Source organism: Lithobates pipiens, unplaced genomic scaffold (assembly GCF_037356315.1).
Source record: "Lithobates pipiens isolate NorthernLeopardFrog02 unplaced genomic scaffold, aLitPip1_a1.2 Scaffold_3, whole genome shotgun sequence".
Lineage (NCBI taxonomy): Eukaryota > Metazoa > Chordata > Amphibia > Anura > Ranidae > Lithobates > Lithobates pipiens.
This window is the reverse complement of record NW_027507790.1, coordinates 123,714,346-123,741,284: the sequence shown is the minus strand read 5'-3', so window position 1 is coordinate 123,741,284 and position 26,939 is coordinate 123,714,346. Positions and strand designations below refer to the sequence as shown.

At 44.6% G+C, this 26,939-nt stretch overlaps 1 protein-coding gene across 2 annotated transcripts in view; it reads left to right on the top strand.

The window, feature by feature from the left end:
- AP3S1 (adaptor related protein complex 3 subunit sigma 1) overlaps positions 1-26,939 on the top strand; it is an 81,233-nt gene that overhangs the window by 13,011 nt on the left and 41,283 nt on the right. The gene's annotated exons all lie outside the window — the stretch shown is intronic.

Here is a 26,939-nt window from a genome sequence, read left to right as displayed (position 1 = left end):
TATTGCTGACATCAACGTGCCTCTACAGTGCTGAGGGATCCCTAGATACTGCTATGCAAGTTTAAACTTTTCAGAAACTCCTGCATAGGCACTTTCTTCTGGCAATCCACACTTTAGAACGGCATGACAATGTGTGATGTATGAATATTTTGGAATTCCCAGAGTGCAACAGAGCTACGTGATAGTATACAAGCAAGGTCTGCAGGCACATAATACTTGTCAAAGCTTAACGGTAAACTTAAAATCTGCCCCTGCATAAAGCAACTTGGCCCACCTCTCCTACTTACCCATGTTGCCAGTCTCCTGCATAGTAAGGAGAAACCAGTATCTAAAGAATCTTCAGAAAGGGACATTACTGGGATGTTGAGATTTCTGGTCGTCTTCTGTAATCTGTGGTCCGGTCTGCCACCCCCTGCATAATTGTGCACCGTTATGATGTAGGTATCAGAAGGGGAAACTATGAGGGGGGTGTTCATATAAGAACAGGAATCTGGTACTCCAAGAAATGTCAGGTTCTAAAAGATTTTTCAAGTGGCGATGTTCCATTTACTTATGGCACGAGCAGCCAGAGAGGCAAGTGTTTGTTCTTTTGCTGGGGAAGTTGTATTTTTTAAATTTTTAGTTTTAGGCACAATATGGCTTACAAGGGAGTAAGTTTAAAATATGCATTCCTCCAGCTATTGTAGACAGTTTGTTAGACAATATACAGTTCATTGAGTGTTTGAAATTACATGAGTAAGTAGACACATTTAATATGGCTTTGAAAATAGTTATACGCCATAGAAACTGCTTGAATTTTATGCAGTTAGACATGGAGCAGTGATGAATATTTTTGAATTGGTTCTGGTGGGTTATTTAGCATATTGTCATTGTTGCAAAACTTGCTTCATAGTTGGCAGTATAGTAAAACTGATTCACCTTTGAATTAAGTTTTACTATACTGACAACTATGAAGCATTTCTTTGTTTTTCTCTGAAGGTAATTATATTGCTTAAATGTCATTGCCGAGCATGTTATTGATCCTTTCTTGTCATATCAACTTACGTGGGATGGAGCAGCTGAAATATTCATGGAATAATAGAACACCGACATGAAATATTAATGGAGGGCTGACCTAGATATTTAAATATTGAACTGATTGTGCACTGTATGTCAGGCCCTTCAAGCTGTATTATCCATGTGAGGGGAGAGTGGCTTTTCTTTCCTGACAGTCAACATGGTCTTGTCCATAATGATTTCAGATGTGGATTTCTGTAACCAAGATTTTAAAGGGAACCTGTAATATCTTCAGAGCAAGCAAAGTAACATTGATATTCTGTACAGTTATCCTGTAGTACTACATTCTGAATTTCCGCTTAAAACAGGTCTCAGGAGTGTACTCCTGTAACCTACCGGGAAAGTATAGTCAAAATAGCTTTGGCTATACTTCTTTTAAAAGTGAAGTATGGGAATTTTTTTTTTTTATTACTTTACCTATGTGGATGCAGCATCTGTCCCCCAGCTGGCTCTAAGGCTGAGAACCGAGTGATCAAACGCCTCTGATTGCTCGGTTCTTAGAGCTCCCTGAGCAAAAAGCTTGTCAGTCACTGGCTTGGGCTCGCAGTGGCCTGCTCAGAGGCTGAGCCGGGTACCGGTCCAGGCATCTGGTCGGGTCCTGACCATGTGGTCACAGACTTTCCCTTGACTGGCTCTGTTAACGTCAACCGACAGCGGGCTGCTGAAAGGGGTCATAGGCATGAAAAACTATCTACACTCCTGTGAAACGCAGGAGAAGTACAGCCAAACAAGCTTTTGCTATACTTCTCCTTTAGCCCCTGTTCACATTGTGCATATCAAAATAGCCCAATCGCATGCCAAATCAGAGCCTATTGCCGGCAAAGGCACCTTCTGAATTGGTGCAGGGCCACACCGATTCTGCACTATTTTTGGTGACTTCGGGGTCTTTTTTTAATTGACATCTGTGCTTGAACCCGCACAGATGTCTTTCAGATCACCCCCCCCCCCCCCAAACTCGTTTCCCTTGCTAAGCTAACTTTGATGCAGCAAGAGGTTTGTTGGACCTCTGCAGGGAGACCAGTGCTTACATAAAATAAACTGTCTACATCGATGGGCTTTGGACTTATATTGGTATTTAGGGCATCAGTGGACATCCGTTTTGATGCTGTTCATTTTACCTGTAGATCAGCCCTCAAAAATTCCACACATTTTGCGAGTGGATTTTGAGGGCTGGCGAGCTATGGCTGCCTGGGGGGGGGGGCGTATGGGGACCGTTCTCCCAGCGATCAGAGGAGAAGATAGAGGAGAGCTGCCATTCCGATGATCAGAGCGCAGGGAACATAACAGCTTTCAGTTCAATAGCTGTGTGTTCCCCCGCCGCGCACAGTCACATACTCTCCTCTTTGTCTGGGCGCTTTGATAGACAGATCACCCATCCAATCCTGCGACGGTGATCTGCCTATCAAAGTTCCCTGAACAATGGGGTGGGGCTGTATGTGACGGCGCGTGGCAGGGAACACACAGCTATTGAAATTAAAGCTGTTATGTTCCCAGCGCTGTGATCATCTGGGCGGAGGCTCTCCTCTCCCTTCCCCAGGCTGCATTGTTGGGCACGGATAGAGGAGTTTTTAATATTTATTTTTATAACTTAATTATGCATAAAACATTTAAGTGTCATTTCATGAGATAATTTATGAGGGCCTGTTTAGGGGCAGAATTAAGGGCGGGGCATGGTAGGGGTTGGGTGGGACAACTGGTGGCGAGTAACCCTTGAGGCCTGGCTAGTAGCTCAGGACTTGAAATTTTTAAACCCTGCCGAAGAAGATTCTGTACTCCCACAGAAAAAAGGGACATGCCCTCTTGTGGAAATGCAGTGGCCGGGAAATTGCATAGTGCTTTCGCTGCAGCATGTGATTTCCTTGCGGTTCCCTTAAGAATGAATGGGAGCCCTGTGTGTCTTTACACAGCAGTGCGTTTTGATTGCAGGTGTGGGAATCGTTGCAATTCCTGCTCGGCAACCACCCACAATTGTGTAAACCAGGCCTTAGACTTTGAGGCTAGGTCTCTCCACTGTTGTGACCTGAAAGTCGCGTGATTTTTCAGCGTCCCCCCCCCCCCCCCCCGCAATTTTGATGCGAATTGAAGCAATGCCTGTGTATTGTTGAGGTCTATGGACCACAAGTCGCATCAAAGTAGCACCGGGACTACTTTGAAGTCACACAGATATGAACGGTACTCGTTGGAAATCATGGGGTATGACTTGTCATGCGACTTTGCAGTCCCAAGTGATCTGTTTCTGCAGTGCGTTTTTGATTTTTGCGCATGTGATTTTAATGTAATTTGCGTTTTGTGCAGATTAAAAAACAGAAATTGCTGTGAAAAAGCAATACATTCTTTTCTGCAGCTTCTCCATTGAAGTATATTGAACCAAAAAAGCACGGTTTTGCGTTTTAAAAGTCCCTAATTCTTTCCAAATATGCAGCAGCTGAAAAAAGCAGATATGAACGTGTCCCATAGGAAACCATGTAAATGAACTGTAGTGCGTTTCTGCAGAAAGCACCAATAATATATACAGTGCCTTGCAAAAGTATTCGGCCCCCTTGAACTTTTCAACCTTTTGCCACATTTCAGGCTTCAAACATAGATATAAAAAATGTATTTTTTGTGAAGAATCACCAACAAACAAGTGGGACACAATTGTGAAGTGGAACGAAATCTATTGGGTTTTTGAAACTTTTTTAACTTGATAAAAATACATGCACAGTGTTTTCCATGTATTCCAATGGCTTTAGTTCACACCATGCAGTCAGTTTCCGGTGCGGAACTGCATCTGGTGTGAACTGGCCCCAAGCAAGCTACCTGGTTCCGTTCCAACAGACTTCTATTGGGAATGCTCATATCGTTACCTCTACTAGCAATAACTTAACCCTTCCCCATTCTATCACATGGCGATAAAAACCTAGCTGGGTCAAAATCAAGATTATTATTTTTTCTAATATGGCCAATAAAGGGAGTACAGCCTTTGTCCTGTGACCTGGTTTATATAGCATGGCTACATTCACACAAGTGGCCAGAGGTGTAGAGGTAGATAGTTTCAGACTTGTACTTTATTTATTTATTTATTTATTTTTTTTGGAACAGGTTTGATATATGCAGTAAGCGGCATGTTGCATCAAGTACCAATGTGGTCTCTGTAATCAATTTGATTAGTTCTATTACTTTGTCCTAAAAAGGTATGATTAAGGCACACTGCCACCAAATATGTATTAAGGATCCAATGTAACACATGCATCTCCACTTACCCAAGCCCGGATCAGAGCGGTGATCTCCGTGTTTCACAGAGCTGTGCATTGAATTGCCTGGGTGGCTGCAGTAACAATGTCCCGCCTCCTGTAATCACGTCATGCTGATTCAATGTCCCACCATTGGATCAGTGTACCGTCTGTCACAGGAGGCGGGACATTGTTACTGCAGCCGCCCAGGCAGTTCAATGCACAGTTCCGTGACACACGGAGATCACCGCACTGTCGGGCGGGAGGAAAGGAGGACGGAGGACTGGGGACGAGCCAGGAAAACACCCGTGCAATGGGTGGCACCAGGGGGGCGGAGCCCCACAAGGTCCCGCCCCCAATTTCCGGCCCCAATAACGGCAAGATTTTCCTTTCGGCAATTTGCCGAAAACACAATTTTCGGCCGATATGTTTCGGCCGACTAAACTTCGGTGCATCCCTAATGTTTGGGATCATTGTCTTGTTGGAAGATAATTCTCCGTCCCAGTTTCAGGTCTTTTGCAGACTCCAAAAGGTTTTCATCCAGAATGGTCCTGTATTTGGCTGCATCCATCTTCCCCTCAATTTTAACCATCTTCCCTGTCCCTGCTGAAGAAAAGCAGGCCCAAACCATGATGCTGCCACCACCATGTTTGACAGTGGGGATGGTGTGTTGAGGGTGATGAGCTGTGTTGCTTTTACGCCAAACGTATCGTTTTGCATTGTGGGCAAAAAGTTTGATTTTGGTTTCATCTGACCAGAGCACCTTCTTCCACATGTTTGGTGTGTCTCCCAGGTGGCTTGTGGCAAACTTTAGATGAGACTTTTTTTATGGATATCTTTGAGAAATGGCCTTCTGCTTGCCACTCTTCCATAAAGGCCAGATTTGTGCAGTGTACGACTGATTGATTGTTGTCCTATGGACAGACTCTCCCACCTCAGCTGTAGTTCTCTGCAGTTCATCCACAGTGATCATGGGCCTCTTGGCTGCATCTGTGATCAGTCTTCTCCTTGTCTGAGCTGAAAGTTTAGAGGGACGGCCAGGTCTTGGTAGATTTGCAGTGGTCTGATACTCCTTCCATTTCAAAATGATCGCTTGCACAGTGCTCCTTGGGATGTTTAAACCTTGGGAAATCTTTTTGTATCCAAATCCGGCTTTAAACTTCTCCACAACAGTATTACGGACCTGCCTGGTGTGTTCCTTGGTCTTCATGATGCTCTCTGGGCTTTCAACAGAACCCTGAGACTATCACAGAGCAGGTGCATTTATACAGAGACTTGATTACACACAGGTGGATTCTATTTATCACCATCAGTCATTTAGGACAACATTGGATCATTCGGAGATCCTCGCTGAACTTCTGGAGTGAGTTTGCTGCACTGAAAGTAAAGGGGCAGAATGATTTTGCACGCACCACTTTTCAGTTTTTTTTTGCTCACTTGTTGTTGGTGATTCTTCACAAAATTTTTTATATCTTTATGTTTGAAGTCTGAAATGTGGCAAAAGGTTGAAAAGTTCAAGGGGGCGAATACTTTCGCAAGGCACTGTAGATGTGAACCAGGTCTAAGCCCTTGTACACACAGTCGGACATTCTGACAACCAAATCCGTTGGGTTGTGTCAGAAACTGTTGCATACACACGGTCGGACAAAGTTGTCGGAAAATCTGATCGTTCAGAACGTGATGACGTTATTTCATTACGACGAGACTACGTTCAGGCTAGTAGCCAATAGCTTTGGTCTAGAAATTTGATCTGAGCATGCGTGGCACTTTGTCTGATCGGAAGTCTCTAGACACAATCGGACAAAGTCCAATCGGATCATGTTGTTGGAAAGTTTTATAGCCCAGCTCTAAAACTTTGTCCGTCGGATATTCAGATGGAAACAGTCTGATGGAGCCCTCACATCGTCGGATTATCTGATGACACGGTCCGATCGGACATTTTCCGTCGGAATGTCTGACCTTGTGTACAAGAGCTAAGATGTTTAGTAACGTAATGGGGTTAAAAAGACTAAAAGTAGCCCTTTATAGTACAAAAAAAAGCAGATAATCACTACTGGAAGGGGTTAATTTTTTTTTTTTTTTTTTTTTTTTACTGTTGAACAGTGAATGTACTATTTACAGTAGTGATTATTTTTGTACTATAAAGGGCTCATTTTATTATTTTTTTTTACCCCATTATGTTACTGGCCGATTAATCGATTATGAAAATAGTAATCAATTTCATAATCGATTCGTTGTTTCAGCCCTAGTCATAACTTGGTTTGAATAATTTCTGACTTTCTAGATCTCAGATCTCAAAGAAACTTCATGTTCACAAGGCTGTGACAGAGGTGGTATTTCATCACTGATGGTCTTTTATGAAAGCCCCACTCCAGCTCTAGTGTTTTTTTATCTTCATTGTCTCTGCAGACTGAAAAACATAGTACTGGAATTGGTCCTGTGCTTACATGTCTCTTCTGTACTTTGGGCACATTCTGTAAGGCAGTAAAAAGAGAACTACTGATGTACAGGAAGGTATTCGAGAACCGTTCCAAGAAGAGTGAAAGGCTAAATGGAACGGCTTTCATGTTTCACATCTTCTAGCTTTATTCAGTGCCTTAACCAAGGACTGTGTGTGTTTGTCATGTCTGTGTATCTTTTTATTAGTATTTGTGAGTAAAAATGGTGGTGTAATTGGTTATTTGGCTTAATTTTCAGGAACAGCGCCAGGTATTTAGCGCTTGTTATTACTCTTCAGTACCGGTCAGCTATATGTCATGTATTTCAGCTACTGTTATTCTGTTTAATGCCATCTAAAGTTCCACTGTAATTCTCTAGGCTTTATTACAACTGCTTTGTATTATTAATGTGGGTCTAAAGTCCTTGCTTTCATCACCCTAGATGTTAACCCCTTCCCAGCCAGTGTCATTAGTACAGTGACCATGTATAGTATTCGCACTGATCACTGTATTATTGACAGTTCTTCATTTCAGTGGTAGTTGCACTATTGCTTTCTTTACTATAAGTCACTAATTGCCACCACCACTAGTAGTATCATTTATTTTTATTTTTTTATATTCCAATATATGTACTAAAATTTGTAGGCAAAATAACTTTCATACAAACCAATCAAACACTTATTGGGATATATAATTTATTATTTTTTTTTTAATCAAAAACATGTAGCAGAATAGATTTTGACCAAAATGTATTTATTTATTTTATGTTTTCTGGTCAAAAGTAAAAAAATATATATTTATTATTTTAAATTTTTTCAAAATGTGTGGTCTGTTTTTTTATTTAACCACTTTCAGACCGGATTATTTTGCTGGCTTAAGACCAGACTTTTTGCGATTCGGCACTGCGTCGCTTTAACTGGCAATTGCGCACTTGTGCGACGTGGCTCCCAAAAACAAAATTGACTTTTTTTTTCCCCCGCAAATAGAGCTTTCTTTTGGTGGTGTTTGATCACCCCTGCGGTTTTTATTTTTTGCGCTATAAACAAAAAAAGAGTGGCAATTTTGAAAAAAACAAATTTTTTGCATTAATATCCCCCAAAAATCTATAAAAAAAACAACTTTTTTTTCTCAGTTAAGGCCAACACGTATCCTTCTACATATTTCTGGTAAAAAAAAAAATCGCAATAAGCGATTCGTTTGCGCAGTATTTATAGCATTTACAAAATAGGTGATAGTTTTATGGCATTTTTATTAATATATATTTTTTTTTACTAGTAATGACGGCGATCAGCGAATTATTATTATTATTATTATTATTATTATTATTATTATTATTATTATTATTATTATTATTATTATTTTATTTTTGTGACTGCGACATTTTGGCAGACACATCGGACATTTTTGGGACCATTGTCCTTTATACAGCAATCAGTGCTATACAAATGCACTGATTTCTGTGTAAATGACACTGGCAGTGAAGGGGTTAAGTGTTTCCTAGGGGCGTGTTACTAACTGGGGGGGCGTGGCTGTGTGTTAGTGAACACTGATCTCTGCTCCAATCACAGGGAGCAGAGATCAGTGTCACTTGTTGCTAGGCAGAACAAGGAGATGCTGTTTACTTCCGCATCTCTCCATGAGACGATCGCGGGTATCCCTGCAGCGATCAAGTCCAGAACCTGCGACCAGACTCGCAGGGGTCCCGACCGGCACGTGCGCGCAATAGCAGGGAAGCAATTACTAATGGACGTACCTGTACACCAATTTGCCTGCCCGTGCCATTCTCCCGACGTACATCGTTGTGCGCCGGTCGGGAAGTGGTTAAAAAAAAAGTGATAATTTAAATACCACCAAAGGAAAGCTCTATTGGTGTGAGAAAATGTATATAAATTTCATTTGAGTACAGTGTGGCATGATCGCACAGTTAAAGTAGCTCATTGCTGAATAGCAAATAATTGGCCTGGTTATGCAGGGGATAAAATCTTCTGGAGCTCAAGTGGGGTACCATGACAGGAGTGGTACCGTATATACTCGAGTATAGGCCGACCCGAATATAAGCCGAGGCCCCCAATTTACCCCCAAAAAAACTGGCAAACTTATTGACTCGTGTATAAGCCGAGGGTGAGACATGGCTGTCCATCCCTGTGTGTGTCCGTCCATCCCTGTGTGTGTGTCCGTCCATCCCTGTGTGTCCGTCCATCCCTGTGTGTCCGTCCGTCCCTGTGTGTCCGTCCGTCCCTGTGTGTCTGTCCGTCCCTGTGTGTCTGTCCGTCCCTGTGTGTCTGTCTGTCCCTGTGTGTCTGTCTGTCCCTGTGTGTCTGTCTGTCCCTGTGTGTCTGTCTGTCCCTGTGTGTCTGTCTGTCCCTGTGTGTCTGTCTGTCCCTGTGTGTCTGTCTGTCCCTGTGTGTCTGTCTGTCCCTGTGTGTCTGTCCGTCCCTGTGTGTCTGTCCGTCCCTGTGTGTCTGTCCGTCCCTGTGTGTCTGTCCGTCCCTGTGTGTCTGTCCGTCCCTGTGTGTCTGTCCGTCCCTGTGTGTCTGTCCGTCCCTGTGTGTCTGTCCGTCCCTGTGTGTCTGTCCGTCCCTGTGTGTCTGTCCGTCCCTGTGTGTCTGTCCGTCCCTGTGTGTCTGTCCGTCCCTGTGTGTCTGTCCGTCCCTGTGTGTCTGTCCGTCCCTGTGTGTCTGTCCGTCCCTGTGTGTCTGTCCGTCCCTGTGTGTCTGTCCGTCCCTGTGTGTCTGTCCGTCCCTGTGTGTCTGTCCGTCCCTGTGTGTCTGTCCGTCCCTGTGTGTCTGTCCGTCCCTGTGTGTCTGTCCGTCCCTGTGTGTCTGTCCGTCCCTGTGTGTCTGTCCGTCCCTGTGTGTCTGTCCGTCCCTGTGTGTCTGTCCGTCCCTGTGTGTCTGTCCGTCCCTGTGTGTCTGTCCGTCCCTGTGTGTCTGTCCGTCCCTGTGTGTCTGTCCGTCCCTGTGTGTCTGTCCGTCCCTGTGTGTCTGTCCGTCCCTGTGTGTCTGTCCGTCCCTGTGTGTCTGTCCGTCCCTGTGTGTCTGTCCGTCCCTGTGTGTCTGTCCGTCCCTGTGTGTCCGTCCGTCCCTGTGTGTCCGTCCGTCCCTGTGTGTCCGTCCGTCCCTGTGTGTCCGTCCGTCCCTGTGTGTCCGTCCGTCCCTGTGTGTCCGTCCGTCCCTGTGTGTCCGTCCGTCCCTGTGTGTCCGTCCGTCCCTGTGTGTCCGTCCGTCCCTGTGTGTCCGTCCGTCCCTGTGTGTCCGTCCGTCCCTGTGTGTCCGTCCGTCCCTGTGTGTCCGTCCGTCCCTGTGTGTCCGTCCGTCCCTGTGTGTCCGTCCGTCCCTGTGTGTCCGTCCGTCCCTGTGTGTCCATCCATCCCTGTGTGTGTGTGTGTGTGTGTCCATCCATCCATCCCTGTGTGTGTGTGTGTGTCCATCCATCCATCCCTGTGTGTGTGTGTGTGTGTGTGTGTGTGTCTCCATCCATCCCTGTGTGTGTGTGTCCATCCGTGTGTGTGTGTGTGTGTGTGTGTGTCCAGCCTACCTGTGTCCCGAGCCTGTGTCCCGAGCCTCCGTCCCGTGCCTTGCCTCCTTGCCTCCGTCCCGTGCCGTCCCGTGCCGTGCCTTGCCTCCTTGCCTCCGTCCCGTGTCGTGCCTTGCCTCCGTCCCGTGTCGTGCCTTGCCTCCGTCCCGTGTCGTGCCTTGCCTCCGTCCCGTGCCGTGCCTTGCCTCCGTCCCGTGCCTTGCCTCCGTCCCGTGCCGTGCCGTGCCTTGCCTTGCCTCCGTCCCGTGCCTTGCCAGGATCGCCTCGGCGGCCATTCCTCTTTTCAAAAGCCGCGCCTCCGTCTGTGATAGGCGGAACACTCAATTTCCCAGCAGTCTGTGTTCCGCCTATCACGGGCATCCTCTCATCCTCGTCCGTAGTACGAGGATGAGCCGATGTCCGTGATAGGCGGACCGCTGACTGCTGGGAAATTGAGTGCTCCGCCTATCACAGACGGAGGCGCGGCGTTTGAAGGGTAGAATGTCCGCCGTCTGTCTGCTCGACACGCTGATCGAGCAGGCAGACAGCGATGACTCGAGTATAAGCCGAGGGGGGCACTTTCAGCCTCAAAAAAGAGGCTGAAAATCTCGGCTTATACTCGAGTATATACGGTAATTTGTTGGCATTTTGGCTGATACATTTTTTTTTTTTTTTGTTTATAATGGCTAGTGGAAATATTTTGTAATGATACAGACATTGCTGGTAATCGGATTTTATTCTCTGTACATGACTGCTCTGTACACTTAGTTTGTGGACTGATACTTCTTGGTACTATACGAGGTGGTATCGAAAAGTTGAGACTAGCTCTGTTTACAAGAAAGTACTTTTATCTATGTTTACACACTATCGCCTTCAAAATAGAAAGCAATACAGAGCCCCTGCCACTTCTGGAACATGTCCTGGAAGTCGTCTTTTCGATGCAGGACAAGCCACTTCTGCTATTCGCAGTGGTGTCAAAGCGGCGACCTTTGAGCTGGATCTTCAGCTCTTTGCAGCATCGGCGTAAACTTGCCGAATCATTTCAGATGTGTCTATGGCAAATTTGGCCAATTTAATGCAGAATTTCACATTTTTTATATATATATATTATTATATCAAACTTACTCCCTGGCTTTGTCAATTGTTACAAATGGCTAACAACTTGATTACATTTTCAGACTACTTTTCTTTATTGAGATTTGCTCATTACTTTTTTCCCCCATGTCCGTTTCCTTCCATATTGATTATCTTCCCTGGTAGTATTTTGTCTGTGTAAATATTACTGTGCTTGGCCATGATCCAGACTTTGTCCAATCACCGTTTAACTTCCATTTCACTTAGATTTGCTGGGCTGTGGTCCTGGTATGTGAGACTGAATGACTCCCTTATCAAATTTCAACACTGCCTGCAAGAGGACTAAAACAACGAATCAATAAATACTTTCAGGAAATGTTATCTGTGAATCTATAAGAAATAATCGGTTTTCCTGTAGTTGATCATAAATTGCATGGCACCCCAGTCTAAAGCCCCATACACACTATCAGATTTTCTGCTGATTTTTGCCTTCAGATTTACCAAAACCATGTAGTGCAAGGGCCTGCCTGATTGCATACAAATTGAAACTCCTAAGGTTTGACCTCATATTATATGGTTTTGGTAAATCTGAAGGAAAAAAATCAGCAGAAAATCTGATGGTGTGTATGGGGCTTAAGGCTCTGTTCACCTATATGTGAATTGGCTGCGCTTTGAACCGCATCTAATTCACTTGACATATGAACCAGCAGCCTTCTCTATGGAGCTGGTTCAGGTGCGATTTCAAGTAAAAAAAATCTCTCCCTTCTCCCCTCTCCCCCTGAGTTCAGTAACCAGATCTGGTAGTAGGCCAGAAGTCAGGGATCCAAGTAGAGGAACAGCATGCAGGAGATGGTTTCTTGTGATGTGACCAAGGCGAAGGTAGAGATCAAGTGAGCTAGATGGCTTTAAGTAGGCAGGACTGATGAGCAGAATCCACAACAGCTGAGTAACTGTGGAGAGAGATGGGAGTTGACAATTAGCCGACAGCTAAGCAGCCAGCTCAGAGAAGGAAGGGCTGAGCCCAGCCCTGACAGTTGGAAAACTGATCACCTCCCTCCTAAAAATTACTTATAAACTCAATCAGGTGTAGCTCATCACCCTCGCAATGACACACAAAGCCATTTGACTTTCAACTGTGATCAGCTGTGGTCATTTTGATCAGCTCAGCATGAAAAGGGCTTTCCTGGAGCATTTCAGTCCCTGGTAGTGCAACTGAACCAAACCAACTATGAGTGGCATGGCACGGTCACTGGGATCTCCAGGATAAAGTTGTGGACAGGCACAAGTCAGGAGATGGATACACAAAAATTTCAAAGGCTTTATCTAGAAGCACAGTGACGCCTATTATTAAGAAGTGGAAGGTATTTGGCACAACACAGACCCTCCCTGGTTTAGGATGTCGCTCAAAACTGGATGAAGGAGCCAGGAGGAGACGAGCGGCTACCTAGAGTCCTACAGCAACACAAGCAGTTGTAGGAATTTGAGAGTGTTGTCATTGTGTGCATGTGACAACAATATCAAAAATTCTCCACAAATGTGGCTTGTATTGGAGGGATGTAATAAAAAAGCCGCCACTCAAGACAGACCACATGTAGTCACCTTTCAGCTTTGCCAAAATGCACCTTGAAGATTCTGAGGCCACATGGAAAAAGGTGTTCTGACCAGATGAGACTAAAATTTGAATTATTTGGCCTCAACACCAAATTATTTGTCTGGCAGAAATCCAATACAGATCATTATTCAAATAATACCATTCCTACAGTAAAGCACGAAGTTGGTAATGTCCTGTTTTGGGGGTGTTTCTCTGCAGCAGGGACTGGAGCACTTGTCAGGATAGAAGGAAAAATGGATGGGACAAAATGCCATCAAATTAATGAGGAAAATCTGCTTCCCTCTGCCAGAAAGTTGTCAATGAGAAGGTTTACCTTCCAACGTGACAATAACCCAAAGCACACAGAAAAAATGACCACATGGTGGTTGAAGGAGAATGTCCTTGCATGGCATAGCCAGAGCCGAGATTTAAAGTCCATTAAAGATCACCATAAAATTTAACTGAATTTGATCAGTTCTGCAAAGAAGAGTGGGCAAATATTTCAAAGTTTAGAGTGCAAAGTTAGTAGAGACCTATCCCAACAGACTAAAGGCTGTAATTTTAAAGCAAAAGGTGCTTCCAGTGCTGACACAAGGGGGGGGGGGGATCCTTTTTCCAACTCAGTGATTCTGTTTTTGAATTAGCTTTTTCTTTCTTTTTTTTTTCTGACCTGTTTTTATGTCTTTTTCACTTTAATTTTATAAGTTGCACTAAATACAGCTGGATAAACCACACTGTGTCTCTCTTTCAGGCTCCAAAGCTACAAAATGTAATTATTTCATTAGGGGAGGTGATTCTTTTCTATGCCCACTGTATATATCAGGACTTGATACATTTGATTTGAATTTTAGGAACCAGCTAAAAGTTAGGAGCCAGTTTTTGTTTGCTTTTTTTTTTTTTTTCTAACAAAGCTTTATTTTCTGCGATGGAGGTGACAGATCTTGAATTTTCACATGGAGGGGACTGGGTGGGATGGCTTTCTCACTGGGTGGTTTTGGGACCGCTTGTCCTTTTTGAGGCTCTCTGTGTGGGGATTAGACACCTGAGGTTGTTGGGGCTGAACTTTTTGTTGTGGCTTGCTGTGTGGGCTGGATTCTGCTACTTGGCCGGCTGGATTTTTTTTTCTTATGTTTGCTCTGGATCGGCTGCCTGGCGTTGCATTTTGCAATGGCGACCTGGCACCTGGGATTTGAGCCCTGATATATATGATATAAACATATTCTATAGGTTGGTCTATACATAACCAGCCCAACAGAACTTTGGGTGCACATTTCCCTGTACTACAACTGCTTGGGGTTCAGCTTCAATTAGAATGATTCCTTCACAAGTGTGTTTTCATAACTGATTTTTCTCCTGAAGGAAACATTTTAGGCAGACCCTAGGAAGTCCAGATTAATGTTCTGTTAAAGAGGAAGTAAATCCTGAGCAGTGGTGTTACTTCCTCTTTGATTCCCTGCAAAGGTAAAGCATAATGGACTACAATGCATCACATAGTAGTCCATTCTGTGTCACTTGCCTGACACAGGAGCCAGCGAAGTCACCGCTGTCCCCTTGTGTACGGAGCCTCCATCTCCTTGGTGGGTCTCGCTGCTCCAGCGCTGTCATTCGATGGAGCCGCGATGATGTCACTCCCTGCATGCGCACTGGAACCGCCACTCGCGGCACATCGCCGTTAACGGCGGCGCGCTCAGTGCACCTGTGCGCATGCGCCGTAGACAGCGGTGCCTGTCTTTTGGCAAATATCTTCTAAACTGTGTAGGTTTAGGAGATATTTCTAGGACCTACAGGTAAGCCTTAATCTAGGCTTGCCTATAGGTCAGAGTGGTTTGTAAGGGTTTTCAACTACTTTAAGTCATTTCATAAAATGAAAATAAAGTTATTGACATGAAAATAAGATGCTTTTTCAGTTTATGTAACAGCATATATTTGCTTTTAGTCTATACAAGAAATTTCAAAGCGTACCGTTTTTTGCCCACACAATTTTTCTGGTACACTTTTTTTTTTTCTAAACTATTCAGCTTTTGCTTTTCTTGGTTTCAAGAAAAGGAATGTTTTCCAATAATGTAGCAGTAATGAAAACCAAAATTCTATAGTTGATTTGTTTATCTTCTGAACACCAGATGGCGACACAGTCCTCCACAAATGCATCCTCTGGTTTACGGTTAGTTGTGTTGCTGCACTCCTCGCTAAGAAAATCCATCACTGCAAAGGAACTTGTGGAATGTCTGGATTTACCCACCTAAGCCTATTCATTACAGAACTCTAGAGAGAGTCCAAGCATGTCCTTAATTATCTTTCCAGTATATCAAAACAGCCTGCCCTTTTTCTTTATATCTGACATGGTTTCCTCACCCAGTGTCAAAGCTATGGCTTAATACAGTCGTGCTCAAAAGTTTGCATACCCTGGCTTTTATTTAAAGTGGTGTCGCCCCCTCCAACCCAAAAAATAGTATTAAAATTCCTAAAAAAAAATAAAATAAAAAAAATTATTGAACTCGCCTCTAAGTGCCTGTTGCTAGGGGGTCCCTCGTAGTCTGCCTCCTTCAGTGCCCGGGCACCTGACATCACTTCCCCTTGGTGCAGTCAGTCATCTGGGACACGTGACAGGTCCCAGATGACTGCGTGGCATATCACAGCTCGCGCGTGTGCCGTGGGTGCCCGGTTGTGAAGCCTGCTTAGTGCATCCATGTGAGTGCTAACAAACTCCATTGACTATTTTATACACAGACACTAATTGTGATTTTAAAAAGCCACAAATGTGGAAAATTAACCTTTTTATTTGCCATTTTAACCTGTGTGTGCCACCTTCTGTGTCTGCACCAAGGCCAAACATTCCATGTAATGTTTTATAATCGCTGTGTTCTGGCAGGGACAGAAAGAAATTGGCTCCCTCTATGCCCAGCCTTACCATCAATTTCAAATTGTTTAGCTAATTTTTAGGTAAAAGGAGTTGCCTTTGGAACTGACTTTTGATAATTGGGAAAGTTCACTTTTCTTCAATACACTTTATTGGCATATAGGATCCATCTTATTTTCTGTCTTGCTGCAGTTTCCTGATATTTTTTTTCACTTCCCAGGAATCTGAAAACCATTCATTAAATTGTACTTTTTCAGATTGGCTATGGGGATAAAACATTGGACGGTTAACTTTTTTTTTTTTTTTTTTTTTTTAAAGCTTTTTATAAGCTGTAGAATCTGGACAAAAGACCTGGCCATAATCAAAAGAAACTGCTGTAGAGAGGGGGGTTGGAAGAAAACTTTTCTTGCCATTCTTCTTTATTTTGGCTTGCATTCATCTTGACTATTTTTAAATGGACCTTTAAAATTTCAGCTTTGAGGTCAGGTCTACAATGTATAGCACACATAACTTAAAAGATCAAAAGCTTCTATGTGTGCCCCTTACAACACGGTCCATATTGACTATTTTAAGGTAATACCTTTGTACTGTTCTGTACAAGGGATTTGCCATACTTCTATAGGAAACAGATCCTGCAGTCTTGATTTATGACTTGCAAGTATTGTTCATTAGAGGAAACCTGTACAGAGAGAATATGGAAGCGGCCATTGTTGACCTCTGTCCTGCTGATCTAGTGGCTTTGTTACAGACCCATAACTAGTATGCAGACCAGGAGCGGACTTTACTTTGACTATATTATCTGCATTCGTGTTGAGGAGAGAGACTTCCGCCAAAAGTAGTCAGCAAGCTAGTATTGTTTGGAGATCAGCAATGTATAGCTTTGAATAAATATTAACCACTTCAGTCCCAGAAGGATTTAACCACTTCCTGACCAGACCGTTTTTTGTGATACTGCACCGCGTCGCTTCAATTGACAAATGCGTGGTCATGCGACACAGTACCCGAAACAATCGATGTCCTTTTTTCTTTTGGTGGTATTTGATCACTTCTGCGTTTTCTATTTTTGTGCAATAAACAAGAGTGACAATTTTGGGGAATTTTTTTTTTTTATCTTTCACTTTCTGCTCTAATACATATCCAAAAAATTATTGTGTGTGTGTGTGTGTACATGTGTGTGTGTGTGTGTGTAAATATGTGAATATATTGTGTGTGTATTTGCGCAAAGGTTTTAAAACCTAGGGATAGATTTAGGGACTTTTTTTATTTTTTATGTTTTTACTGGTGATGGCGGCAATCTGCGGCTTTGCGGTGGAAAAATCTGCCCCCAAATGACACTTTCGGGACCAGTGACATTATTACATTGATTAGTGCTATAAAAATGCACTGATCAATGTATAAATGACACTGGCAGGGAAGGGGTTAACTGTGTTCCCTGGGTGTGATCCGTTCGGGGGCTGGGCTGCCTGGAACACCACAGAGATCACTGTTCCCGATGATTAGGAATAGCAGATCTCCATGACGTCTCCTGTTAGAACAGGGATCTGCCTTATTTACATAAGCAGATCTCTGTTCTGCCTCTGTATACTGCGATCGCCAGCGTACGTCGACTCAGTCGGACCTGCGGGCGCACTCCCACTATATCGCATGCACAGACCGACATATGGGTACGGCGATTTGTGCTATCCAGCCACCTTACAGCAGTATAACCGTGGCAGGTGGCCGGTAAGCGGTTAAAGTGTAACTAAAGACCACTTTTGTTTGTTTTTGTGCGATAGAGGCGCGGACGTTATTAGAACACCTTTCACTATTGCTGTGTCTGCTCCTGTTGGGGAGATTCACTTTCTCTATTTGTCTTGTTTTACCATTATCATTGAAAGTATAAAAAAAATCCCATACTGTGGGGAAGATAATTTGATCCCCTGCAGATTTTGTAAGTTCACCCACTTACAAAGAAATGAAGGGGCTATATTTTTTTTTTTTTTATCATAGGTGTATTATAAGTAATAGACAAAATATCAACCAAAAATCCTGAAAAAAAAAAACCCATATAAAACCAATGCTATAATTTGAGTTGCAGTTCAGTGCGTAAAATAAGTATTTGATCCCCAAGCATAACATAACATGATTTGGTATTGGTGGAGAAACCCTTGTTGGCAAGCAGAGGTAAGACGTTTCTTATAGTTGGTGACCAGATTTGCACACATCTCAGGAGGGATTTTGATCCACCCTTCTTTATATATCTTCTCTAAATCCTTAAGGTTTCTTTGTGTCTCTTGGCAAGAAGTTTTCACTCCCTCCATAAATTTTCTATAGGATTAATGTCTGGTGACTGGCTAGGCCACACCATGAACTTAATGTGCTTCTTCTTGAGCCACTTCTTTGTTGCCTTAGTGGTATGTTTTGGGTCATTGTCATCCTGGAAGATCCATCCACGACCCGTCTTCAGTGTTCTGGCTGAGGGAAGAAGGTTCTCATCCAAGATTTTACAATTTATGGCCCCTCCAGTGCGGCAAAGTCAGTCTGTACCTTTAGCAGAGAAACAGACCCAAAGCATAATGTTTCCACCTCTGTGCTTGACACTGGAATCGTGTTCTTTGGGACAAAGTCAACATTTTCTTTTTCATACATCATGGGACACAGAGTTAGGCTAATATTCATTACCTGCTCGGTTATACTTCATCTCTAGGTGAGTGGACACTGGAAGTGATCCTCTATATAATTCCTTCCATAGTACTTCAGTTTTTTACCAGTGTCTGCGAGGTGGATGGCACAGTTGTTTGAGCTCTCTGAGCTCCAGGTCTCTAGTCCCACAAACGGTTCTTAAAGTAATCAAAGGATTGAGCAATCGAATCCATTTGAGACAGGCTTTATATGCTTAGGTAAATGGTACCCGAGCCTCACAAAGAAGACTAAAGATCCTGCAAGGTTTTGCCTATAATGCGGCCTCTGGGTGCTAGACCCTGCCAAGTGGAATCCTGAACACTACAGCGCTAAGGCAGTCCTGCAAGGTGCTGTACAGGTCCAAGGGAGTGGACCCTAAACATGAAAGGGGTACCCAGTCCGTGAAGGTCCTAAAGTGCCAGGAACCCGCCGTGAAGGGGGAAGATTGGGTTGAAACAAGGACTATACAGCTATTAAAGGAAGGCCACAATATCCTTCAGCGGTTCCTTCAACCTGCTCCAGGCATATTCTCTTCTGCATCGAAAGAGTGGTTGGACACTTCTGTAATTGAATGAGCTACTGTATCGTTCTAATAGGCAAGTGGTGACTCCGCGACCAGCTATCTGCTGTGCTAACTCTGAAAGTGCATGTCAAGGCAGAAACTTTTCCCTGATTTTGGATGGAGTGAGGAAGAATTGGAACTCCTGTTTTTTCGAGGTGTGTGTTGTTTTTTTTTTTTTTCCTGCTTTCCATAGATTTAGTCCCTCCTTCCTGTCCAACTGACAACAATTTCATCATGTAGGAAGTGAGGAAAAAATCTGCAACGGGATACAGACAGACAAAACTGCCTTCCCCCACTCTACTAATGAAGAACATTTTTATTTTTGTGCAGCACTTGGGATGTTCCTCACTTTCTCTCTGAAAACTCAGTTTTTGGTAAAAACCTGAAACCAAACAAGTTTGTTATATGTACACTTTACAACAAACCAGCCATGCCATAGCTGACCAGCTTCTGAAAATGCTAGCTGTCTGGTTGTTACTATTTTCTCATACATTAGTTTATTTTTTTACATTAGCCTGGTGTTCAGTTTTCTTTTTTAGAACCAGCTCCAGTCTTCCTTGAAAATGCATTGCAGAATGCAGATGCTGCTTTTGGAAGCGTGTTTGGTTTGTGGTGAAATTCTAGTAGAATCCAATGCACAATTTCATCACTCTCTTCTGATCACAGCAGCCTCAATGTAGACTTCTGAAAGGATAGAAATCAGATAGTTAAAGCAAAGTTCTTTTGGAAAAGTTAAAGTGGACTTGTGACAGAAGCTAGCATGCTTGCAAAGGAGGGCCTTGCAACCGCTTTGCCTGTCTACCACTGGTCTCTGATCTGCCAGTTAGTGCCCTAATGGGATTAAATGCTATAGGGGATGAATGTATTCATGGAGAAACCTGTAACTACAGTATGCTCCCTCTCTGTAGTAGAGCTGCCACGACGCGTCAACGTAATCGACTACGTCGACTAAGAAAATACGTCGACGTGCGTGTAGGTCGTCGATGCGTCACAGTGGGGGCAGTGCTTAGCATTTACCGCTCCCCTCCGTGCCGCCGTCCCCCCTCTCTTCTCCCCCCTCCGTGCCGCCGTCCCCCTCTCTTCTCCCCCTCCGTGCCGCCGTCCCTAGGGGTGCAACGGATCGTCACCGATCCGTGCGCACATGCCGCGCTCCGCGGAGCGCTCCGCGGTCTCGGCCTTATGAGAGGCCGTGGCTTCGGCCTAGCTCCGAAGCGGCGGCCATCTTTCTACACCCAGGTGTTTACAATGTGATCGCTCCGATGGAGCGATCACTTGTAAACAAACCGGCGTCATGACATGACGCCGGTTTCTCTCTCCCCTCTCTGTACTGATCTGTGCAGTGGAGGGGAGAGGTCGGATGGATGCAGCTATCCCTCCATACCCTGCCAATGCCATACTCTACTCTGCTCTGCCATGCCATACTCTACTCTGCTCTGCCATGCCATACTCTGCTCTGCCCTGCCCTGCCCTGCCATGCCATACTCTACTCTGCTCTGCTCTGCTCTGCCCTGCCATACTCTGCTCTGCCCTGCCCTGCCATGCCATACTCTACTCTGCCCTGCCCTGCCATGCCATACTCTACTCTGCCCTGCCCTGCCATGCCATACTCTACTCTGCCCTGCCCTGCCATGCCATACTCTGCCCTGCCATGCCATACTCTGCCATGCCATACTCTGCCATGCCATACTCTGCCATGCCATACTCTGCCATGCCATACTCTGCCATGCCATACTCTGCCCTGCCATACTCTGCCCTGCCATACTCTGCCCTGCCATACTCTGCCCTGCCATACTCTGCCCTGCCATACTCTGCCCTGCCATACTCTGCCCTGCCATACTCTGCCCTGCCATACTCTGCCCTGCCATACTCTGCCCTGCCATACTCTGCCCTGCCATACTCTGCCCTGCCATACTCTGCCCTGCCATACTCTGCCCTGCCATACTCTGCCCTGCCATACTCTGCCCTGCCATACTCTGCCCTGCCATACTCTGCCCTGCCATACTCTGCCCTGCCATACTCTGCCCTGCCATACTCTGCCCTGCCATACTCTGCCCTGCCATACTCTGCCCTGCCATACTCTGCCCTGCCATACTCTGCCCTGCCATGCCATACTCTGCCCTGCCATGCCATACTCTGCCCTGCCATGCCATACTCTGCCCTGCCATGCCATACTCTGCCCTGCCATGCCATACTCTGCCCTGCCATGCCATACTCTGCCATGCCATACTCTGCCCTGCCATACTCTGCCCTGCCCTGCCATGCCCTGCCCTGCCATGCCCTGCCCTGCCATACCCTGCCCTGCCCTGCCATGCCCTGCCCTGCCATACCCTGCCATACCCTGCTCTGCCATGCCATACCCTGCCATGCCATGCCATACTCTGCCCTGCCATGCCATACTCTGCCCTGCCATGCCATACTCTGCCCTGCCATGCCATACTCTGCCCTGCCATGCCATACTCTGCCCTGCCATGCCATACTCTGCCCTGCCATGCCATACTCTGCCCTGCCATGCCATACTCTGCCCTGCCATGCCATACTCTGCCCTGCCATGCCATACTCTGCCCTGCCATGCCATACTCTGCCCTGCCATGCCATACTCTGCCCTGCCATGCCATACTCTGCCCTGCCATGCCATACTCTGCCCTGCCATGCCATACTCTGCCCTGCCATGCCATACTCTGCCCTGCCATGCCATACTCTGCCCTGCCCTGCCATGCCATACTCTGCTCTGCCCTGCCCTGCTATACTCTGCCCTGCAATACTATACTATACTCTGCCCTGCCCTACTATGCGCTATGCTATACTCTGCCCTGCCCTGCAATACTCTGCCCTGCCCTGCAATGCATAGCTAATCAAAAAAAAACACTAGATTCATTAAAAAATTAAAATAAAAAAATAATCGGATAGTTGTTGACTAATCGAAGAAATAATCGATAGATTAGTCGACAGACAAATTAATCGTTAGTTGCAGCTCTACTCTGTAGTAGTGTGGACGTAGGTGAAAAACACAAGAGGATGCTTCTAAATGCTGTATGTAAGATTAATTTATCAACAAAAACCCTATAAACCACTCGTATAGTAGAATAAAATGTGTGTTTCATGAGCTCCTTTTTGCTGTCATCCAGAAACCCAAGCAGTGCAGAGGTGATAGGGAGCAGCAACCCACCAATAAGAGAGGCTATACAAGCTCTGATGCTGATCTGACAGCATGGGAACTTGGCCAAATATGTCACACACCGGAAGGCATGAAGCGGGTGTGGCTACACATTTCAAGGTAGTGAAGTCTTTCACAATTGGCAATTTCTGTTCTCTATCATCTTATTCTACTACGTGTGAGTGGTTTATTTGCTTTTTTTTATTAACGTCCTGCTTTCCTGCGCTGGATCAGATATCTTAATGCGTAATCCCAGCTCTTTCGAGTAGGGAGCTCTGAAATTTCAGCAGTCTAATTATATGTGGAAACACTGGAAGGAGACATACACATACAGGGAACCAGGTCCTTCTATGGTTCTCCCTCCTAATACCATCTATTGGGACTGGGATTAAAACCAAAAGTGGGTTTGGGTCATACCCACAGTCATTCAACCTATTTTCTTTTAAAAATATATACACATTGTCTGTAGGTGCACAGTCTTATTAGGGGCCAGTGCATTAATTTCTAGGCCTGCCATAGTGGGGGGTGAAAATGGGCGTTGTTTTAAAGTAAATATTGGGCGTGGCTTAAAGAGTGCGTGGCCCAAAGGGTGGTGGGTTTTGAGTCTGAGTTGAGCGACGAATGGAAGGAGAAAGAAAGAAATGGGGTGGAGAGACGGCAGTGCCAGATCCTACACCACAATAGAAATATGTGTATTCCATAAAGTTTAACAATCGGCAGATAAAGATACTCCAAACACCTGGTGTTAGCACTTCAATCATCCCAGCACTGTGGTTGATATGGTGTCAGGGTAATTAAAGCGCATTATTTCTATTACATTCTAATATAAAATTAAATAGTTAAACTCCCCATAATGCCCTGAGGGTGTCGCTTGCCATGTCACCTGCCATCAGGTGTCCCCAGCAGAGTCCCTCTTTATGTCAGGTGCCCCCCCCCCCCCCCCCCCTCTTCACCCGGGCGCATGCCGCAGACGAGCTCGTGAAGGCCAAAGGGAAGAACCAAGGTTTCGCCTCTTGTTTCTTCCTCATGATAGCTGGTCTTCTGTAAAATGGTGGCCCGGCAGAGACCATTCAGAAGGGGCAGCAACAAAAATCTGGAAATTGACGATTTCCTGGTCAAGCAGTTAGACCGGTACAAACGTCTAAATACTGTGAATGTCCTTGGGAAATTCGGGACAATTGGCAACTGTGGAGGTTTCACAGTCAGTGATGATTGCTTCCATGCCACACCACATTGATGCAGTAATTCATGCTAAAGGAGCCCCAACCAAATATTGAGTGCATACTGTAATGGACATGGGCATACTTTTCAGTAAGCCAACATTTCTGTATTAAAAATTCTTTTTTTTTTTTTTTTTTACTGAGCTTATGTAATCTAGTTTTCTGAGATGTTGAATTGTGGGTATTCACTAGCTGTAAGGCCCCTTTGACATTGCGGCGGGAGCGGCGTCGTGCTATTTTTAACACCACTTTATCGTTGCTTTAGCGGTGGTATTTGGCTGCCAAGGAGGGGCGGTTGTAACCCCCGCTAGCGGCCAAAAAAGGGTTAAAACCGTCCCATTGATTTCAATGGGTAGGAGCGGTGAATACACCACTCCTTCACCGCTTCAAAGATGCTGCTAGCAGGACTTTTTTCACCGTCCTGCTAGCGCACCGGTCCAGTGTGAAAGCACTCCAGCTTTCACACTGGAGTGAAAGGGGCCGTTTATTTTCAGGCGCTATTTTTAGTGCTGTAGCACCTGAAAACCGCCTCAATGTGAAAGGGGCCTAAGTCTTAATCGTCAAAATTTTAAAAGCAAGAAATGCTTGAAATATATCACTCTGTGTAATGCATCTATATAAAATATGATTCAATTTTTGAATTGAATTTCTGAAATTTACTTTTTGATATTCTAATTTTATGAGATCTACTAACCATCACAGCGGAGTTTTTATGAAAAAAAGGCGGGGGGGACATGGGGACTGGAGCTCTGTCTTTAAGAAAACGCTTACCAATAATTCTCCCTGTCACTTTCTGATTTAAATCCTTAATTTTCCCTCCAACCAGCGTAAAACTGTCAATTTCTGCCCTCTGTGGGGCTATCTGTCAGAAAAATCTGTAGCTCTAAGAGGATATTGCTAGATAACGTTTTTATTGTATTTTGCTGTGTGAAGTATAAGGTCTTCATTTTTGCTTGATTAAACCTAAATTATTTCTTGTAAGCATGCAGAAGTACAAAGAAATGTAAGGTTGTAGGGGATTAACAGAAAGGCATCTTCAGAGACCGCTAAAGTGGACATTCAGGTTGTTTGGGCATTTCTATATCTACAATCCAATAGCTGTTTGTCTTCAGTGTGTGACTGCTGATCTTGTGTGATTAGGTGATGCCACTAATGTGCTGCTTGCTTTTCTCCTTCCTGTATGTTCTGCCAAGAAGAAGTAAAACTCTGCCTCTAGCAACATCATTTATTGCCATTCAGTTTCTTACAAGAACAGTGTTTAAATCTTAAATCAGTGTTGTAAACCCACTTTGAGAAAAAAAAAAAATACTAACGCTTGCAAGACAAAGGCATAATGAGCTAGTATGCATAGCATACTAGCTCATTATGTAATACTCACCTGAGATCGAAGCCCTTGTTGCCCATACACAGCACCTGCCAGCAACATCACTCCCTGGGGTTACTTCCAGGTATCGCGGCTCCGGCGCTGTGATTGGCTGGAGTCGCAATGACGTCACACGCGCATGGGAGCCGCTGGTAACGGTACACTCATTGAAGCAAACTGCACATGTGCCGATGACGGCGGCACATGCAAATACAGGGGATATCTCCTAAACCATGCAGGTTTAGGAGATATCCTGGGAAGCTACAGTTACACCTTATTATAGGCTTACCTGAAGCAAAAAGTGGTCTGTAAGGGTTTACAACCACTTTAAGTTGGCTATACACTATTAGAATGTTCAAAACTTTTAGTTTTAAAAATGTTTGTTTTAATAATTAGTTGGGTAAAAACATTGGTTTTTGACCAAAGTGACACACAAATTCCAAGGAATTGGCATACTTTTTTTTTTTTTTTTTTCCCCTACATTTAATGAATTCCTTAGGCTGCTTTCACACTGCAGCGGGAGCGGCGTCGGCGGTAAAGTGCCGCTATTTTTAGCGGTGCTTTACCGTCGTTTTAGCGACGGTCTGCGGGCGCTAGCGGGGTGGTTTTAACCCCCGCTAGCGGCCGAAAAGGGGTTAAACCCACCCGCAAAGCGCCGCTGCAGCGGCGCTTTGCCGGCGGTATTGCCGCGGTGTCCCATTGATTTCAATGGGTAGGAGCGGTGAATACACCGCTCCTTCACTGCTGCAAAGATGCGGCTAGCAGGACTTTTTTCACCGTCCTGCCAGCGCATCGCTCCAGTGTGAAAGCCCTCCGGCTTTTACACTGGAGTTAAAGGGGCCGGTTTTTTTCAGGCGTTACACAGGCGCTATTTTTAGCGCTGTAACGCCTGAATACCGCCCCAGTGTGAAAGCAGCCTTAAGGTGTATGTGGTTGTATAGGTGTGTGGTTGTTTTTTTTGGAACGGATGTTCACTCCAAAATCAAATCTTTGCGGCATATGACATTTTGAAGTACATTTGAGTTACTTTCATCAGCTTTAAGATAGCCACACGCTAGAGCTGCACGATTCTGGATAATTGTTTTGCTTGGAATAAAGATTACGATTCTCTTTCACGATTCTGAACTTTTTTATTTGAAAGATTTGACCCTTCTTTGGATAAAAAAAAAAAAAAAAGATTTACAACCCCTGAACAGTAGGTTATCAAACAAGATGGCAATTAAAATAAGGCCTAATACTCTTTGCTTAAATCGCATTTAAAGAAATAAAAAATATGTGTAAAGAAATAAAAAATAAAAAAATTACCTTTTTTTTTTTTTTAGGTTAGATTGGGTTTTTTTTTTCTTTTTGGTGCCAATACCAATTATCAATGCCTACCGCAACATTTTTGTTTACACTTCAGCTGTCAGCAATGGTAAAAAGCATTGAAAAGTTATTTTACAAATTTAAAGTGGTGCTCCGGCCAAAATTACACTTTTTAAATAAAAATACCCCTATAATACACAAGCTTAATGTATTCAGTAAAGTTGGTCTGTAAACTAAGGTCCGTTTTGTTAGATTATTACAGCATTTTGAAAGTTTATAAACTAGCCGCAGACCGTGGCCATCTTAAGTGTGGGCATCTGAAGCCAGACTGTATTTCTTCCTGGATTTCAGCCTTGCAGATCTCGCACATGCTCAATGCTGCACAAGCAGTGTAATAAGTTTCAGGTCAGGTTACCATAGCAAGGGCAGTGTTAGAGGAAGTTGCCACCCATATCTATGCAAACCCCTCCTCCCTCCAGGAACCAGTAAATATACTGCATGTACAAGGAATATTATTCAAGAAACACACACACTATATATATATATATATATATACTCGAGTATAAGCCGAGATTTTCAGCCTCTTTTTTGAGGCTGAAAGTGCCCCCCTCGGCTTATACTCGAGTCATCGCTGTCTGTCTGCCCGATCAGCGTGTCGAGCAGACAGACAGCGGCCATTCTAGGATTCAAAGGCCGCGCCTCCGTCGGTGATAGGCGGAACACTGAATTTCCCAGCAGTCTGTGTTCCGCCTATCACGGACATCCTCTCATCCTCGTCCGTAGTATGATGATGAGCGGACGTCCGTGATAGGCGGACCACTGACTGCTGGGAAATTGAGTGTTCCGCCTATCACGGACATCCGATAGGCGGAACACTCAATTTCCCAGCAGTCAGTGGGAAATTGAGTGTTCCGCCTATCACCGACGGAG